This window comes from Electrona antarctica (genome assembly GCF_951216825.1).
Source record: "Electrona antarctica genome assembly, chromosome: 18".
In the NCBI taxonomy this organism is placed as follows: domain Eukaryota; kingdom Metazoa; phylum Chordata; class Actinopteri; order Myctophiformes; family Myctophidae; genus Electrona; species Electrona antarctica.
The window spans coordinates 35,852,776-35,864,688 of record NC_136799.1 but is presented as its reverse complement, the minus strand read 5'-3'; the positions used below and the strand labels follow the sequence as shown (position 1 = coordinate 35,864,688).

At 46.5% G+C, this 11,913-nt stretch overlaps 1 protein-coding gene across 1 annotated transcript in view; it reads right to left on the bottom strand.

Moving 5' to 3' along the window:
- The window catches only part of mnat1 (MNAT1 component of CDK activating kinase), a 59,651-nt gene that overhangs the window by 28,465 nt on the left and 19,273 nt on the right, over nucleotides 1–11,913 (bottom strand). The window lies entirely within an intron of this gene.

The window sequence follows — 11,913 nt, the reverse complement described above, 5'->3', positions numbered from 1 at the left end:
TTGGTCTGCCTGCTGCGGTTCAACATGAGAGGGAGCAGCGGCCCACTCCCCAACTCACACTGGAGGTGTTGAAACTCTAAATCATGAACTCATCGCCTTCTATTAAAAGCCAGCGTGGATCACTGGATATGTGGTGGTGTTGTTGTTGTCCAAATGCTCCGGTTAAACAGAGTGAAATAGTGGGGGGGGAGGGGGACCCCAGCTTAGTCCAGCAGAGCAGAGGCATGTGGGACTTTGGGGGCCATTGGTGCTCTACTGCTAAAAAGGAGCCAACATAAACATCTGCTTTCAACATCGCAGAGGCCCATCTCACTACCTATGGAATATAATGTGTGTGTGTGTGTGTGTGTGTGTGTGTGTGTGTGTGTGTGTGTGTGTGTGTGTGTGTGTGTGTGTGTGTGTGTGTGTGTGTGTGTGTGTGTGTGTGTGTACTCATGCTTCTGAGTGTGTGTTGCTGGTTTTTAAGACCCTGATAATGCCCCCTGTGACACTAAAACCAAACTCTGGGGACTATCCATCTTCATAAAACCGCGGGGGAGGAAAACTTGAGGAAATCACAACGAACCAGAGGGAGTATTCCTGCACCTCGGGTCCTCATAAGGTTAGCGTAACGCTCACCGTCTAACACCGGCTCCATGTGTTTCCAGTTCCGAGCACAGCGCGGCAGGGTGCCACGGTGGCAAATAGGACTGCTGCCGCGGCGCTCGCCAGGGAATTCGTTTGAATGCTTTCTGTGATCGCATTTGTCCGCATTCGTCTCACGAGATGCCATGGAGATCCTCTCGAATCTCCTGTTCGTCTTCACTGGATTGTCTGAGTATAAGTGATGGGGTTGAGGCCGTCCAACAGCTGTGTATTGGGCAGTCGTTTGTACAAGGCTATTCTGGGATTCTGGGCCCAAATGAGAAAATGTTTATATTTAGTATCACAGTTGTGCAGAACAAAATCCAGACTGTTAGTTTAACTCTTAGTTAAATTTACGTAGTGCATTTGGTACACCTTCAGAGTTAATTAACACTCTGAATTTTACGGTGTGGGATACCAGTGACTCCCAAGGGCATGCAATGCTAAACATTGCATCCATCCGCACACCATGGGGGGCGCTGAGGGTGTGTGTTTGTGCGTGCGTGCGCATTAAAGAGTGTATTAGTCAAACAAGGGGTTGTCTTAACCACTGTTCAAAGGACCAGCATGGATCAACAGCTGTGGGGTTTGATCTCTGGCACAGTGTCCAAGGGAATTTACTACCGGCAGGTACACGTGCTACACAGTATGCACACCCACACACACACACACACACACACACACAGGACAGATTGTTTTCTGACATTCCAGAGGCCGTCCCTGTCGCACTCCTGACTCTGCAGCTCTGTAGGACATCTCAAGGTCATGAGAGACGAACCTGCGATCAGCACCTCTGGTAAAATATCAACAGTGTCACGGGGGCACAAACATACACACACACACACACAGACACACACCGAGTACAGTAGCTGGGTCGACAGTTATTCCAGTCAGAGCCATAGAGGAAGTAGAGTGGATGGGCTCCCATTACTATGTGAGTGATAATTACAGCGGTGCACAGTGATCATTAATTGTATCGGGGATAAATCTAATGAGCACAGTCAGGGAGCCAGTCTAGTGCCATCCCATCCTCAACCCCCATACCACACCCTCTCACAACCCCTGCCCTGGCACTGCCCGTGCTTCTGTGTGGATAAAGAGCTTTGTGCCCCCACTGGCCCACTGATCAGCAAGTAGCAAGTGTAAACGCCTCTGCCCACGCAGTGCCTCCTCTTCCCTCACAAGTTTAAATATAACCATCTGACCGGTGGCAGCTGCCCCGGCACAAAGCCGCCTAAAGCTGACAACTCCTTTTTCCGTTGAACCGGGCCGGGCCAGACTAGTTGCGGGCAAAGGGAGCCGGGTGGCCGACATAAACAGGGCCAGGCCAGGGGCAGAGGTGTGAATGCCCACACATGCTAGTGCCAATCAGGTCCGGGGGCTCTCCTTTACCCCGCTGAGTTCAGTTGACCCCCCCCCCCTCCCCAGCGCCAGGCCCCTGCAGCCGTCGACCTGCATGCCAACAGGCCAATAAAAGAGCAAGGGCCAAAGGGCAAGGGTCATGCTCTCTCCCACATAAAACAACCCCTTGAACCATCAACGAATGACATTTAAGTCAGAATGAATGTCAATCAATGTTTTGGATGTAAATGGAAACACACCCACACCACACATCTAAGAATGTATCTTAGCACTAGACTACGAATCTTCATCTCTGGCACCAGTAATGACGTATGACATAATTTGAGACAGCAATTGAGTCAAGAGAGTGGAGACAGAAGTATGGAGACGACGGACAGGGAAGCAAGAGACGGAGAGAAAGAATGAATGGGAGGAGGAGGGGGGGGGGGGGGGGGGGGGGTAGGCTGTATGCAGTGAACAACCTCCCATGCAGAACAGGTTGGGCCAGTCTGCCAGAGTTGAGCAAAGCTTTAGCCTGCAGTGACGGAAATGCCTGCCTACCGAACGTAGGTCACCGTAGAGGACAGCTCAACCAAGCAAAACAGGCCTGAGCAAACACGCTCACACCGTGCGTGTATGCGTGTGTGCGTGCATTTGATATTTCTATTGTACTTAAATTCCATTCCCTAAGTGCAGAAGGGAAACAAGCCAAAGAGAACCCAGGGCTTATTTCAGCCAGCTACGCATCTATGTTTGGGGATAAACTTTCACCCGCACCTGGCAGAATACAGTGAGTGTGTGTGTGTGTGTGCGCACGCCACTGTGTCCGTGTGCGCGCGCGTGTGTGTGTGTTATTTCTTCCTCTGTTTATGTGCGAGTGTTTGTGTGCATCTTTCTTTCATTAGTTGCCGATGCCAGTCTTGTCAGGTCTGTCAGCTGGGGGGGGGGGGGGGGGGGGTACTTTTATTTAAAGGTAGCGCTGAAAGCCGTTCCAAGGTGGACAGATTCCCCAGCGGTCAGCTGCTGTTCAGGCACGGGACACAGTGGCAGCTGTGTGTCATTCACAAGCTCATACAGAGAGACCCACAGACCGGAGAACTATAATAAACAACATGGTTGGCAAACAGACAGGATGACGGAAGCAAAGGCAGCGTACGGTGCACTTCATGTAACGTTCACATAACCATTAGACCAACGTGTGGCTTTCATGCTAATCTGCGTGGTTTACATGCTAATACATGCGGCAACCCGACTCATGTCAACATTTATTTTTTTTCATGCCGCAACGAGGAAGTAAATGAAGACGTGCGTTTTTCACAACGCTTTGGCACTCGGGTTCAATCCTGTGTGTTTCAGACAACAACAGGCAGCTTGTTGTTTCAGTAGTGATGCTCTGCCTCCCTCCACATAGACACGCCATCTTTTGATTTCAGCGGACGTCTATTTCAAAAAGACACTTTGGTCTTCAAAGGTGTTTGCACCAGGCTGGGCAAAGTGTGTGTGTGTGTGTGTGTGTGTGTGTGTGTGTGTGTGTGTGTGTGTGTGTGTGTGTGTACACACACACACATTTGTGCATGTGCCTTTGTTCCACAGAGTGCCTACAAAGTGAAGGATTATTCTGAGTGATTCCAGACCATTCCTGAGGCAAGACCAGGCCCATCCCACCTCTCTTCACATCACACCTGGACCTAGATTACTTTCCCTCAGGAGAGAGCCAAGCCTCAAGCATTTCAGGAGACCAGACAATATTACTATATTACAATCATCAGCAAACTGAAGGCTAATTCGCATTTGGGCAGTCACGATCATGTCATTTCAGTTATGATTAACTGTCATACAAATAATTGCTTTTTAACGATTTAATTGTGTTTTGGGGATTGAACATTGGAACATTTAAATCGAACAGATATGACAAATAAACATACACCGCAGAGGTTGTGGGTTTGAATCTGCCGTGGTGCATTCGGCTTTGTCGAGCGTCTACGCGAAAACAATAGGCCCATGTTACTCATGACCCATAAAAATGCATCCATGAACCAAATATGGGTCCCAACCCATAGCTTGAGAAACACAGCTTTATTTTTGAGTGGTGTAAACCACTCCTACAACTGGCTTTTGTGTGCAGAAAAAAAAATGAGCATGGTTGCTATGTTCAAAATAATTTCTGACGTAATTAAATCACACCCGGGTGAACTGGATGACCGTAGCAACCATGGTCATTTTCTCTGCACAAAAAAAGCCAGTTGTGAAATCACATCCGGGTGTGATTTCATTACGTCAGACATTACGTCAGACCACAGCTGATCATGCTATATAAAACCTTACACCACTCAGTTCACACGGTGTGATTTTTATTTATTTATTTTTACTATAATTTTTATCCACGATTTTGTAACCCATTTTTAACCCCTGTGTCAATTATCTAATGTGATCCTGGGCTCTACACACCCTCCGCCAACCTAGTCCCCATATATGGGGACATGGGGAGAGCAACGGACTTGAACTCATGCTTCCTTCATGCCTGAGTGTCCAAGTTGCTCCTTTACACCTGACAGGGGGGAGTTTCCCTGGTTGGACGTAGCACGTGGAAGGAACACGTTATTCCAACCAGTTCCTTTCCCCTCCATCAGGCGCCCCGGCTGGCCAGGGGGAGGCAGTTTAGAGAACAGGATTACTGCATGTTTTTTGTGAGGGTACCTACCCTAGGGGACACGGGGAGAACATGCAAACTCCACACAGAAAGGCCCTTTTGCCAACCCCGCCTCGGGTATGGGCACTGATGACGTGGAGGAGGAAACAAGCCGCCAGCACCCACCGCGTCCCGAGCGGGAATCGAACCCAGGACCTTCTAGTTGTGAGGAGACAGCACTACCAACTGTGCCACCGTGCCCTCCGAAACACAGCTTTAAAGGGTCTAATAACATGTGGTCAGTCTATGACGTATGACTCCATATTCAGACAAGCCATTGACTTCTCTATTATAAAACCGAGACACTAGCCCCTCCTATGTCCAGCTTTTTAGGGTTTGTGTAAACACAAACATTGAAGACAAAAGTGTGGACCCAAATTGTGATTGGCCGGAATGAGATGATGTATGCAATTGTATGATGATAAGAGCGCCCCTCGCTTCACACTGGTGTGATTTTTACATTTGGTGTCAGTGTAAGAGAGTAGAGTAGAGTACTAAAAAACTAGGGCTCAGCTGGAGAAGACACTCAGACAGGAGATGGAGAAGATGTGTGATGCTGATGAAATGAAATGAAATGAAATGAAATCTATATTTACCCAGGGTATCTGGGCTAAGCTCAAGAACTTGTTTCCAGCCAGGCCCTGCTCATAGAACACATTTCATCGTAGTGGTTGATGCCTTGTTCAAGGGCATTTCAGCGGTGGTAATTTTAACGTGTCGGACGGCTGGTTCGAACTGGGAACCTTCCGGTATCTAGACCGCGCCGCTATCCGTTCGGCCACCGCTGCCACACTGTGAGGAAGATCCGCAGTATGCAGTGGATGTAACCCTGGTCCCCGTCTCATCCTGTCTGAGGATGGAAAACAAGTGAAGTGGGGAAATGCACGGAAGAATCTCCCAGACAACACAGAGAGATTATCTTTTTATTTCTCTGTTTAGGGAAAACAAAGCTCATCCACGGGAAGGTTCAAGGTTGTATTATGAAGTTCAAGGGATTGAAAGATTTTAAAAACTGTTTTATTCGATGTAAGTATGTGTATGCATGTACAGTATCTGTATACTTTGTATTGCAACGTGTCTGAGCTGTCTGTTTGTTTTGTCTTTGTCATGAAATATCAAAATCTATACAAATATTATTGAAAACATATTTTATATAATTGTAAACATATTTAACAAATCTTTTTGGGGGGAAAAGTAGGAAAAAAGTAGAAAAAGGAGCTGACCTAAAAGTAACCGTTTTTGCATTGCTGTCAGATGGAAACCCAAAGAATGTTCCTTTTTTATTATTATTAAAGCTGATCTATTTTCACAATTGTTGTGTGTTACACTGTAGGGCATCAATGTATGAAATGTATGGAGGAAAAAAAAACATAATACGTTTAAAGATGGAGATACAAGGTTTCTGCCCTTACAGAAACAATTACATGACCGCCCTCGACTGCAATGGGCTACAGACAAGCCCCCAGAGTGGCTGGCCAACGTTAAAGCCACCAAACTCTACTGGCCAAAGCTGGAACTGCAGGCGGGCGGTTTTTGCCCGGGCATTTAGCACGAGTAAACCCCACGCAGCTGGGGTTTAACACGGAGCACTCGTTAGAACACCAAATGGTGTCCAAATCGAAAAAATGCGGAAGTAGAGCGTTCTTTCGGGTCCTTGAAACGCCACTGAGCAACTTCCATTTAAATGAATAGTGGCGGCTGTTCTCTAGTTTATACAGTATATAACCTATGGCTGCAGAGGGTGGTGTGAACGCAGTACAATTTACACCTAAACTAAAGATATGTTTAAAGGAATATTATTTGGTATTTATTTAGGTAAATTACATTCTAACTCTTTGGTGATGTAGCGTAAACACCTGGTTCATACCTCAGCCAATTTAAGATAGAGATAGAGATCGCATTGTCAAGTTATAGGCTTTTTAGTCACATTTGCCCTATTCAGACTGGCTTGGCTTTGTTCAGAGATTGTCAATTTAAAAACTTTTGCCCCAAAATAAAAGTTCACAACAATCCATGTAATTAATGGGAGACCCTAAAGATAAGAAAAAACATGGTTGTGTTTTGTTCTAACTCGGGGAGGGGTATCTCAAAATCTGAGGGCCTCTGCATGCTGCTGACTAAAGCCAACTCCACATTGCACAGATTCGTTCACGATTTTGCGTCGGCAGCTTGTCAGCAGGAGACTCCCGACGACAAGCTCCCGTCATTTGCCATCCATATCGTCTTGCCGACACATCGGAACCAGTTGATGAAGAACCGAACATGTTCGGTCGGCTGGCGACCCTTGGTAGCCGACGCTATCCACGTTGTAGTGATAAGGGGGTAAAAACACTGTAGAGTGGTTCTCTACTGTCTGCTCGTCTGACTCGTCATGTTTCAGTGCCAACTACTTGTGCAGTGTGAACTAGATACCATAATTATTCTCAATGTCAACTCCCAATTCATATACCAATTGATAAACTCCAAAGCAAAGCTAGCGAAAAAAATGTTGTGTGTTTTGTTTTGTTGCGGGTGCGGGATGCTTTGCAGAGGCTCCAGTTTGGTGACAAGCTAGCTTGCCAGATTCTGTGAGTGAATCAAGTGACCAGGTCTATGAAAACAAGCCAAAAAAGCAACCAGTTTCACCACTTGAGCCCTATTACATCCACAATTTAAAAAAAACACACAAAAGCAAGCCCAAACTAGAAAAAGTGCCCTTCTGGGCACAGGTCTCCACCAGGAGGATAGGAGTGTGTGTGTGATGTTTGGCAAAATGTTTAGCAATATGTGTGTGTGTGTGTGTGTGTGTGTGTGTGTGTGTGTGTGTGTGTGTGTGTGTGTGTGTGACGCGGCTTGGCCTGTTGTAGCGCCACCATGAGGCTGATTTGAAAACTGTCAAGTAGCATTTCTTCCAAAGCCTATTAAGGCTGTCCCCAAACATTCAAGGTTCGAATGTTCGCTCGTTAGGGTTGGCACTCGAATCTTAATTAATGAACTTGAACCATTCGTTTATTTTTTTATTTTTTTATTAACTCGAAAATATATCTCGGCGAGAATGCGATATGAGCATGTAAAAAAAAGTAAGTTTCTAGTGCATTCCTGTCAGAAGTTATGATTTTTTAAAGAAATATCTCGTAGTTCTGCTGTCCCATCTCCCGTGCATCTCTTAATTTGGTGATTGGCCTGCAGCTGAGTTGATTGACCTTTCTCACCTTGTTCTGTGAGAACAAAAGAGTTCCATTGAATGGAATGTCTGACGTCTCTCACTCTCTCACACACACACACACACACACACACACACACACACACACACACACACACACACACACACACACACACACACACACACACACACACACACACACACACACACACACACACACACACACACACACACACACACACACACACACACACACACACACACACACACACACACACACACACACACACACACACACACACACACACACACACACACACACACACACACGATCGCTGACAGGGGGAACCGTTCTTAGCCATGATATATTAGCATATGCTCTCTAGCATCACATCACAAAAAGCAGGGAACTCTGATCATTGTTAAGCACTTCAATGCGCTTCTGAGAATACACAGGTGGGACAAATAACGAGCAATATACGCTGTTTTAGCTCACATGAGCTTGCAGATCAGCTGTTTTCGCGGAGCCACTTGACGGTGTGTGTGTGTGTGTGTGTGTGTGTTGGGAGAGACGAGAGAGATTAATAAAGAGCAGGGGAGACGCGCTGCGCTCTGATCGAGACGGATATCTCAAAGGTTATTTTTTTTAATTAATTAGAAACAAATGGTCCGGATGTTCGCTCGAAAATTCCTGCCGAAGTTAGAGTCCTAAAAAAAGGGCTAAGGTACAGCCTTAAAGCCTATATGCATGCACAGTTTCACCACAATCGGACGCTGCGTTGAGTAGGGAGTTGGCATACAAAGTTATCCACAGATCCGTGCAGTTAGAGGTAAAAACACTTTTCGGCCAGTTATAGCGCCACCATGAGGCTGAGTTGAAAATGTTCATGTGGCATTTCTTCCTCGGCCTAGTGGGAATGTGCGTGCACAATTTCACGGAAATCACACGATGTGTTCATGATTTGCAGCATTTTGTTTGAAACCGAGCACTCCTGCAAACTTTGGAAGCCAATCTTAGCCAATCAGGATGGAGTCTGAGAAATCTGAAAGACCCGTTTCGTTGAATGGCTCTAGAGAGACTGTGTACCAATTTGCGTGAAGTTTGGACAAAATCTGTAGGTGTACTGTCCAAAAACTTGTTTTGCACAAAGCGGCCTCCTGGTGGCGCTATAACAGGCCGTTCTGGAAATTGTGTGCAAAATTTGGCATCGACCGGGTTAACGGTGCCGGAGATTAGCTGTTCACAGACGGAAGGACGGACGGACGGACACACACACGGACACACGGACGGACGGAGTGCAAAACATACTCTCTCCCCATGCCTTCGGCCTGGTGGAGACAATAAGCAACTACACTTCAGAAATAAACCCAAACTAAAGCAACGGGCAACTATGAATATTAAGCTATGTTACAGAAAAACTAGCCCAAAGTCACTTATAATAAGCAGAACTGGCAACACTGCAAACTGCGCTGCAGGCTTCATTTTGCAATTTGCATGGGGAAAAATGTTTCGTCGGGCGACTGGTTTTGTGCCGATTAAGAAATGCTAGTCTGTTGCAATCTGACAGTTTTAAGCAGTCTTTGACTAGTCTGAACAAGTTTGCTTGGTGTGGAGTCACCTTAACAAGTCCAACATACATGTCACTACATATACCACCATTTCTACAACACAGAGATGTCAGGGGATCACCCCGTAAAAGCCAATCACTGCTGAGGCTACGATGTCTGCTGCAGGGCCAGTAAACACCATGGCACAGCTAGGTGCACCGTCCATTAGATCTTATTTTACTTAAAGGCCCAAGCTGGAGGTGCGATAGGCAGCCAGCATCCTCACGTTCCACGGAGTGGATGGTTAAAAAAACAACACACACACACACACACATCTGTCTTTTCCCCTGTGACGGCTCACCTTGGAGCCGTCAAAGGGGACGTGTGTGTGTGTGTGTGTGTGTGTGTGTGTGTGTGTGTGTGTGTGTGTGTGTATGTGTGCGGGGGGGATTTCTGCAACTGGTGAGCTTACATAACCAGCAGCACATCGAAATGAAAGGCAGAGAGGTCATGAATCAGTCACACTTCCAAACATTAATCTTCATCATATTCCCTCCGTTTCGCTTTTGCACTTGTCCTTCAGAAGACAGCAGTATATTGACACTACGATGGCCACTGAAGAACAAAATCAGCTTAATCCCTGAACAAACACATCTCATGGAAACACAGCCCAGACTTTTAAGAATGTGTTTTTTCCCTTCTCTCCCTTTAATTTCTGCTGATGAAAAACTGAAGCCCTACTTGGAACAGAAGACCACAAACTAACAGATAAATAAATGAATTCCAGGGTTCTGCAGGAATCCACCACTCTGGGCTGAATCCCCACCAAGTCAAACAACAGTTAGTCTCATGGAACCGACAGAGGTGGAGGGAAATCCAAAACCGCACGTTCCCCACCGACCCAAGTCTCGCTGCGAAGCCCGGCAGACAGACACACACATGGTGAGAGCTGTACCCCACCATGAGCAGCTAGAGCTGGGAAGATGAAGAGAAAAAGGACGGGGGGTGGTGGGGGTGAGGAAAAATGAGGCCTAGTTGTAGCCAAGAGCAACACCATCATACTGATTCTCTCTCCATCAGCAAGTTTAACTTCACGCTGCATATCAAGGGCAGAGAAGGAGAAGAAAATATCCTCCATTGGATCGAGAGTATCTGGACTTGATTCTTTTCCACTTTTGGAGGAGTAAGAAGAATACATCACACATGCTCTAATTCAATATTTGTGTCCCTTTCACTGCCATTCTGTGCAAGTGAAGGGGTGGATCTTTCGGTTGCGAAGCAACTTTGTGTCCTGTGCCTTGCCTTGAAGTTGAATTTTGGGGCAAATTTCACTTCGGCAAGCATGGGCCAATCCCCTTCATTTCACAATATATAGTCAAATATGCTACGTGCTACCTGGTAGCAGTAGATGGTAAAAAAATAAGACTGTCTTAGGAGAGGGTCTGTCTGTGTGTCTGGGGTTCATCTTGGACACCGCTGTATGGCGCCGTCCGCACCAACCTCTGTAGCGCTTTGCAGTAGAGTGCGGTCATGTAATAATTGTTTCCGTCAGGCAGACATCTTGTAATAAAAAATAGTTAACGTCGATAAAAAATTACATCAAGAGAACTTTCATTTTACAACTTCGTTAGAAGTGTTTATATCACTTCAATATCTCGTATCTGAAATCAAATTACCTGGATGATTCAGTGACAATGGGGAGAGTGAAAGCTTCAGTAGCTTCAAGTACAGTAGGCCAATTTACAGTAAGTGTGTCAAAACCTTGAGTTTGTGGCTCCAAGTCAAACCTAAGTAAGCACTATAGCAGAGATCTCTCCAACGCAACACTTCACCGTGGGAAGGCAGCTACGCCCCATGAGGGTTGTTTTGTGTGTGTGTGTGTGTGTGTGTGTGTGTGTGTGTGTGTGTGTGTGTGTGTGTGTGTGTGTGTGTGTGTGTGTGTGTGTGTGTGCGTGCGTGCATGCATGCATGCATATGCGTGTGCGCGTGTGCATGCATGTATGTGCAAAAATGAGTGTGTTTTCAGGGGTAGGGGGTGATGACACGAGACTATCTCATCACACTAAAATGAAAATAAACGAATGAAAAACAGACACCATGAGCACAAAGCCGACACAGGGACCTGGCAGAACCTTCAGCCCTCATACAGCCTCTGTGGGCCCCGATGGCTGCCTGGAGGAATGTGATGACATGACTGAGAAGGATGAGGGCCTGTACAAAAGGAGCACTAAATAGACACTAAGGAACGTCCTCCCTTTGAAGCTCAGAAGCATTAGCATCGGCCTAACGTCAACAAGCAGCCAACATTAAAGCGGTTTTCATATATGAACTCTGGATAGTGTCCAGAGAACCAGGTCGAAACATTGTCCGGCGTTGCCCTTCCACACATGTAGCACACGAGAGGAGATTGTCCGTGTCAGACGTGTCTCACCTACTGGTTTGGTCTTTAGGTGAGGGTGCAGGAGGCACGTGTCTTAGCTCCTCCCGCTTTACGGTGTGAGGGACACATGCAATCCTCTATTCAACATTTTCTTCACATGTGAAAATAAAATGCATTCAGTATGTCCCT